Here is a 7,674-nt window from a genome sequence, read left to right on the forward strand (position 1 = left end):
AATGTGCTGTTTTGATCTATGTTTACAGTTCAGCCCAAGAATCTTAGGAAATATGATTAATCTCCATTGATTTCAGTGGAGCTCTGCCACATCACACCAGCTGTAGATCTGGCTTGGATTATTTCCACTTTATGCATTCTGTCGGAGAGCTTCTCTAATCAGTCAGCTCTTTCTGGGTGTTCCATACAGAGGAGTATCGCAAATAGTCATTCAGATATCACAAATGGGTTATTGCCAACAGGATTTTAAAAAACCACACTTATAGAACTTATAGAATTTTCCATAGAAAGAGTACACCCTTATTCAACTGGGGGAGGGGGATATGAACTGCCATTTTATTTATTTAATATAATATCAGGGAAGTGTACAGTATTAAAACATAAAACACCATTAAAAAATAAAATGATCATTCAGGTGACTGGATAATTAAAAATAAAAATTAAACAGCTGCAAAGGCCTGTTGATATTTTTTTTAATAAAAAAAAACCTTCAAGAGATGCCTGAATTTAAAAGCAATGTTGCCTACCAAATCCCTGCTGGAAGAGGGTTCCACAGCATGAGACGTCCCACAACATTAGATACCTGACTTCTGGTTGAGGAAATTCAGGTCTCTGTGGCACAGGGCACAGGGAATAGTATTCCTCTGGATGGTCCCAGTGTTTGGTCTGGGATATAAGGGATCAGATAAGGTGTCCTGGGCCCGTGTTCTTTAGTGCTTGGTATTCCAACACAAGAGCCTTGAATTTGGTCCAGCAGCACATGGGAAGCCAGTGCAGATGTTTTGGCAGAGTTAGAGGTAGAATTGTAGAGCTGGAGGGAACCACAAGGGTCATCTTGTCCAACACTCTGCAATGCAGGAATCTCAATTAAAGCATCCATGACAGGTGGCCATCCAAGTTCTACTTAAAAAAAACCTCCAAGGAAGAAGAATCACATGCTACCAGCCATCATCTCCCATCTGCAGTATAGCCACTGCATCCTGCACCAGGGCCAAGAGAGTTCATTGCAGTAATGGAGTCTCTAGGTTACCAAGGCATGGATTACAGGGGCCAAGTGATCCCAATACAGACACAGACACAGCTGGTGTAGCAGACAAAGTTGGTAAGAGACACTGCTAGCTGCAGAGAGGTCTATACTATTTGAGTTCTGTGGAATAATTCACCATCACTGTGCAAATTTTGGAAATACTTGCATGTGGAAACTAGGAGGGTTCTCATAATGTGCAGAATTATCCATTGTCATGTATGGAAAGTGGTCCTAAACCTCAAGGCAAGGATGCTTAGGAGTCTTCAAGGAAGCATAATGGGCTTATTTGAGCTTCACACTTTTAACATTATTCAAGGACCCTTACCTGTTGTCTGGGGCAAAGACGGCACAACTCGAGGCAGGTTGAACTCAATGGGAAGGCGACCAAGAGCAGAGCTCGAGGGCTTCCTTTTATTGAAAGCTCAGGATGACAGTTAATCATTACAACGACAGTGTAACTTCTAGCCAATTACAGCAGTGCAGTCCCATACAAGGTGATGTTTCCTGTAACGTCACACCCGGTCACTCCCTAAGACATCCTCCATAGCCCACGTGTTGTTTTGCCATGCCCTCTGTCCATGCTCCAAGCACATGTCACTCTGTAAACACCCCCTCCTAGTTCCCATTGTGTTACCCTCCTTGGCTTGACCCATCTGGTTTGTCCTGATTCATCCAGTTCCATCCAGATCCTCCTAGATCCTTCTAGCTCTGTTGTGACCTGCTGCCCTGCTGACCTGAGCCTCTGACCTGTCCTTCTTCACGTGTTTCCCATTCTGACATTAGCCGGCTTGCCGCACTAATGCCCACACTCTCGCAGATCGGTGTGGCTTGCCAGCACCAGATCTCAGTCATTCCCACACATGCAAGCACAATTTCCTCGTGTAATCCCCACATCTCCCCTTTTTTTGTTTTTTAAATATGAGTCTGAAATATGAAATAGATGAGTGAGTGAGTGAGGGGTCTGTAAACTTTTGACATGTGCAAAACAATCTTGGAACAGAGGCAACTGTCAGCTGTCACCGCTTGTACCGGTTAACCTGTCAACTCCTGAAACTGTTTCCTTTTAAATAATACCTTATAAACCTTATAACAAATATCATATAACTTTGCATAAACTCTTGTATAAATAACACAAATGAAACATTGCAACAATGTCCATGAAAATAGCAAAAGTAGTCAGTCTCTCGGAATGCGAGGGTATAACAGCTTAAGTTTGTTCCTTCAAGAAAGATAAACTGCACCCCTCAACGGAGGAGAAATTTTAAACTTTAAACTTGTGGTCAGTCTTTGTCCTTTACTGCGACTTGGTATGCTCATGTTCACACACTCTTGCGGAGTTGATAGTGAGGCATGAGAATGCAGCCAAAAGCAAGCGAACACGATCACGGTCCCTCTGTGGATCCTGTATCTGAAGCTTTGCTAAGTCCGGCAATGAGTTAGACTAGTCCAGAATGCTGGGCACCGGATTGGGCACTGGGTTCTGCTGTCTCTGGCACTGAAGCTGAATCCCTTTCCACCAAGCCATCTCTCCACAGTCTCACACTTCGAGCCAGATGCCAGATAGGTTTACCTGTAGAAGGCAGAAGGGGGACGGGTCCTTGCCAGAGAGAGAATTAGGTAAAGCCCTGTGTCTAACCAAGGGCTGGAGATTTCACACTGGTATTAATAAATTTAAAAATATGAATAAATATTTAATATAATAATAATTTGTGTTTAGCCATAATAATTTTCCAGGGTAGTTTCCCCTTTCTTTTTTATATTTGTGAAGAGAAACTTTTGAAAAAACAGTAGTTGCAAAATTAATGCATTTAAACCAAAAACAAGAAACTAGGCCAATTTAGGGTTTAAGATTGAGAAATCTGTAGCTAAGAACAGCTCAACCAGTGCTAAAAGAGAAAGAATTAAATCCTGGAGGGAAAAAACATTAGTTACAATATTACTGGAATTCCTGTAGAAAAATAAATTCGAGTCAGAGCTTGGGCAATCTGAAAAGAACAAATCCTGTAAAGAGCAATCAAAAGTAACTAGAGAGCAGAGTTAAGACTCCCATGCTCACACCTTTGAATGAGGAATAGAATATACAAAACCTAGAAAATCAGTCAGTTTTGACACCAGATGTACTGAAAAATATGATACTTGCAGAATACTCTGTTGTGAGAAATAATAACAAAATCTAAACCTATTAATACTTGAATAAGGCAACCTATGCATTTGAAAAGGAATAAAAATAAACTAATGTGTAGCCAAGAAAGTCAACCCTAGGAAGAAGTGCTAAAGGGAAGACAATGCAAACTGAAGTAAGAAATAGCAACACACTAAATCTAAGCCTATTAATGAGTATAGAGTTATTTATTCTGACAAAAAGCTCAAAAGATTACAGAAAAATCTATTATTTAATCCAAAAATCTGACATTTAAGAGAAAGGTAAAACCTAAACACTATCGTAGAAAGAATCCCAATAAATTACACAAAAGAGAAATTGAAACAGAAATCTCCCGCCTTTCTGAAGGCCCAAAATGTTAGGAGGATACATTTAAAGAAAAGTGTGCGAAGAATGCTAAAATGAAGAAAAATCCTAAGAACTATGTTACAAGCTGTTTGGTTAAGCTGCATCCTTACTTCCAGAAAATAAGGAAGAAATGAATGCTATCAAGATGGGATAGCAGTCAACATAGAAAATAAGCATCTAGTGACCCAGCCTTGCTCTATGAAGCTGTGCTTGGGCAGAAATATATCAATTAGCAAGATGAAACCTTTATAAAAATGAAATGCACACAGCAAGACTTGGACTTGTTTCCAGACTTGGAGTAATGTGAGCACCTTACAAATATATGAGGTGAGTGTGTGAATCTCAGTTTCACAAACTAGTAACTAACCAGGAATATATAATGTTGCCTTTCATAAGATACAGTGTTACTAGAAGAAAATAAAGAAAAATGCTGACAAACTGAAGAGAAAAGTCTAGACTCCAAAACTAGAAAATTCCAAATGCTAGTGCAGTTTTTAGGCTAAGTTTTCTCCCAATGAAAACCCTTTTTAAAACCTGTGCCATGAATTGCTGGCATATCTTAGGAAATGGCGGTCTGTAACGTTGCCAATCCCAAAAGCTTAATGGAATGCTGTTTGAACAACAGTGTTGGCAAAATCAAGGAAATTCAGTGACACACAGAATATTTCTGAGAGGATGTTGCTAAAATCCTCCTGACTCCTGACTCCAGACTCCTGAAGCCAACCCAGAGCTTAGCTCCAGCCGGAGCTTGCAAGTTCCCAGCTCTGTGTTTGCTAAAAGCCCTGAATGAGGGAGAAATGCAATTCTGCATTGAGTACCTAACAATGAGCTGGTAAAAGGCTCTGGGAAATAGGTGGCAATGAGAGACACCCTCCCGCTGCAAGTCAGATTCCCAGAACGTGAAGGTAGCGGCCACGATCCCTGGCGGGAGTGGGGTTGCCAGGAGGAGCAGGAGAAGCAGCAGCTGCAGCAGCTGCAGCGCCTGCCCCTGTCCCTGCCTGATGCCACGTCCAGCAGAAGCACCCAAGAGCCGGCGCTCAGCGGCTCTTGCTGGCATTGCGCGCTTGGCACAGCCGGCCTGAATTTGCCCCACTTGGAATTGGCTGGGCGTGGGGTGTGCGCGCTTTGACGGGCAGAGGAGCTGCTGCGATCTGGAGCCGGCAGCACTCCCTCTGGCCGCTCTGAGGAGCGCAGGTCTGAGGAGGAGGGAAAAGAGGAGGAAGAGGAGGAAGCAGTGAAGCGGCAGCAACTCTGCCTCCACCCCCTCTCTGATTAAGGTTCCTTTCATAAATCTTAATCTGACAGCTTCCTCTACCGCCTTGTTGGGGGGAAGTAAAGAAGCGACAGACAGATCCACTTCCGGAAGCCTTGTTGCCTTAGGGGCTGATGTCGGGGGGATTAAAACCTCCCCCTGGAGCTGAGGAATATCGGGTGGAGATGGTCCCTTGATACTTGATCCTGATGATCCTAATGAAATCTCCACCTTTTCTATTGCTTCCCTGCGTCTTTGCCACAGCAACACAGTCACTATGAGTACCCGAAGCGTGGACATTTTGTCCCGATTCTCTCCCAATATTTAGAGAACCCGCCTCTACCGTGTTTCTCACATTTTAAGACACCGTCTTATAACTTTTTTCCCTCAAAAAAACACTGGGTGGCTTATTTTCAGGGAATGTCTTGTTTTTATTACGTCAGGAGCAGTGCCCCTCTTGCTCCCTGGCTCCCTGCGGGGCAGGATTCTTGACTGAAAGAAAAGGACGGGCAACAGCCACCACCAAACTCCGTGAGAGGGAGTCTGAGGGAAGGGAAGTGTGTGCGTCCCTGGCCCAGCCCTCTCTCCCCGGCCCTGGGATGTTCGTGAGGGAGGGAGGGAGGGAGCTCCTCCGAAGGGCTGCTCTCTCTCTCTCTCTCCTCCCAGGTGGGGACTCACTTAATAGCAATCTGCTACACTGGAGCTTCTTAAATTTAAACCAGTACAGTATAATGGAATCTATCTGTGTGATGCAGTACGTATAGCAAATAAGGATCTCTACCAGCCAGCCCAAGACTTAAGAGCGAAAGTTCCAACAATGTAGCACTTTGTAGCACTGATAGCAAAGAGGCTACCGGCTGATAAGAGATACTGTAGAAAACAAGGCAGTTGAGCAGCAATTAAAATGGTAAATGGTAGCAATTGTAGCAATTGAGCCAGCAGGAAAGCGGGGTGAGATAATCTGCTGGTCCTAACTGCTTCTCTTACCCACAAAATGTTAACTTTTAGCAGCTCCTAAACAGCGAGAAGCCACCGGCAGCGATCCCGGTACCAGTAAAAATCCTTAAAGGGGCAGCTCTACAGACAAGCAATAGAAAGAAAAAGAATCCTCACTTTTTAAAAGGTTTTTAAAAGGGGGGAAGGTGGGGGGAAGCGAGAGGTGGGCTCTGTGTGTGTGTGTGTGTGTGTGTGTGTGTGTGTGTGTGTGAGAGAGAGAGAGAGAGAGAGACACGCAGGGGAGAGAGAGAGAGAGAGAGAGAGACGCGCACACAGAGTCTCTCCCTAAAGGGGAAGGCAGCGTCTTCAATCGCCCCTCTTTTCTTCCTCCTGTTTCATCTCCTCCCCACCGCAAATGCCACTTTTCTCCTCTTCACTCACACAGCCTAGCTAAAAAAAAAAAAATCGAACGGGAGGGGAAATCACGAGTCTGCAGCAACCAGCAGCTATGGCTCTTCGGTGCATTTTTACAAGCTTTTAAAAGAAATACGTGTCTTTGGAGCGACAGCAAAATGGGGAGAGATTTTTAGGGGGGGGGAGTTTGCTGGCGGGAGGGGGGAAGGGTCTATCACTATGTCTTATTTTCGGGTTATGGCTTATATCGCACAATTGCTTAGAAATCCTGCTATGTCTTATATTATGCCTACGTCTTAAAAAAGGAGAAACACGGTAGGTACTAGGGCATGAACTTCTGATATCCTCTGATAAATTCCCTAGCGCTCCTATGCTAGAACCTGCCTGACCGAAAGTTTACAAACCTTCTGCAGTTCTTCTGAGTGGCCTCTCCTTTGAACTGCTTCTAATGAACCCATACTCACGGGGAGCGCGCTGCGCTGAGGTACCTAGACTTGTCCAGTCTCTTATGAGCATGGGGTGAATCGCATCACGTCCGGCGTCACCAGATGTTGTCTGGGGCAAAGACGGCACAACTCGAGGCAGGTTGAACTCAATGGGAAGGCGACCAAGAGCAGAGCTCGAGGGCTTCCTTTTATTGAAAGCTCAGGATGACAGTTAATCATTACAACGACAGTGTAACTTCTAGCCAATTACAGCAGTGCAGTCCCATACAAGGTGATGTTTCCTGTAACGTCACACCCGGTCACTCCCTAAGACATCCTCCATAGCCCACGTGTTGTTTTGCCATGCCCTCTGTCCATGCTCCAAGCACATGTCACTCTGTAAACACCCCCTCCTAGTTCCCATTGTGTTACCCTCCTTGGCTTGACCCATCTGGTTTGTCCTGATTCATCCAGTTCCATCCAGATCCTCCTAGATCCTTCTAGCTCTGTTGTGACCTGCTGCCCTGCTGACCTGAGCCTCTGACCTGTCCTTCTTCACGTGTTTCCCATTCTGACATTAGCCGGCTTGCCGCACTAATGCCCACACTCTCGCAGATCGGTGTGGCTTGCCAGCACCAGATCTCAGTCATTCCCACACATGCAAGCACAATTTCCTCGTGTAATCCCCACACTTACCAAAGGGAACAATGCCCTGTCTTTGTGAATTCTGACGGGTCACACAGCTGCTCCAGGACCCTGATCTGAATCATGGAGATCCTAATTCTAAGTGGAGCTGTGGAATTCTGTGTCAAACCCCACCAGGGCCTTCAGATTTTATTTTAAAATAGCATTCACTGCTACGTTTTTGGAAGGGAGAAAAAAAGGAAGGGAGGGGTGGGGGGAGAAGATCTGGAGCATATCTGTGGTCTAAAATTAAAGATATTTCAGCATTAGCCTGACAGCAAATCAAAGTTAACTCCAGCTTTCTTACAAATTAGTGCACCAAGCTATGCTGGTTGCAGAGAATAAGGAGCGCAAATGAGCAGCACTTGAATTCCTTTTCAGCAAGCGCTGCTGTTGTATGCTTCACCATCTGTGTCATTGTGGTCCGC

At 44.7% G+C, this 7,674-nt stretch overlaps 1 long non-coding RNA gene across 1 annotated transcript; it reads right to left on the minus strand.

Moving 5' to 3' along the window:
* Positions 1–1,389: 1,389 nt before the first annotated feature.
* LOC148686928 (uncharacterized) lies at positions 1,390–7,257 on the minus strand. The gene is made up of 2 exons (XR_015948229.1): positions 6,542–7,257; positions 1,390–2,596 (listed from the first exon to the last, which is right to left on the minus strand). It is a non-coding gene; the product is annotated as an uncharacterized LOC148686928 (long non-coding RNA).
* Positions 7,258–7,674: the final 417 nt, after the last annotated feature.

This window comes from Zootoca vivipara, chromosome 2 (genome assembly GCF_965207765.1).
Source record: "Zootoca vivipara chromosome 2, rZooViv2.hap1.1, whole genome shotgun sequence".
Lineage (NCBI taxonomy): Eukaryota > Metazoa > Chordata > Lepidosauria > Squamata > Lacertidae > Zootoca > Zootoca vivipara.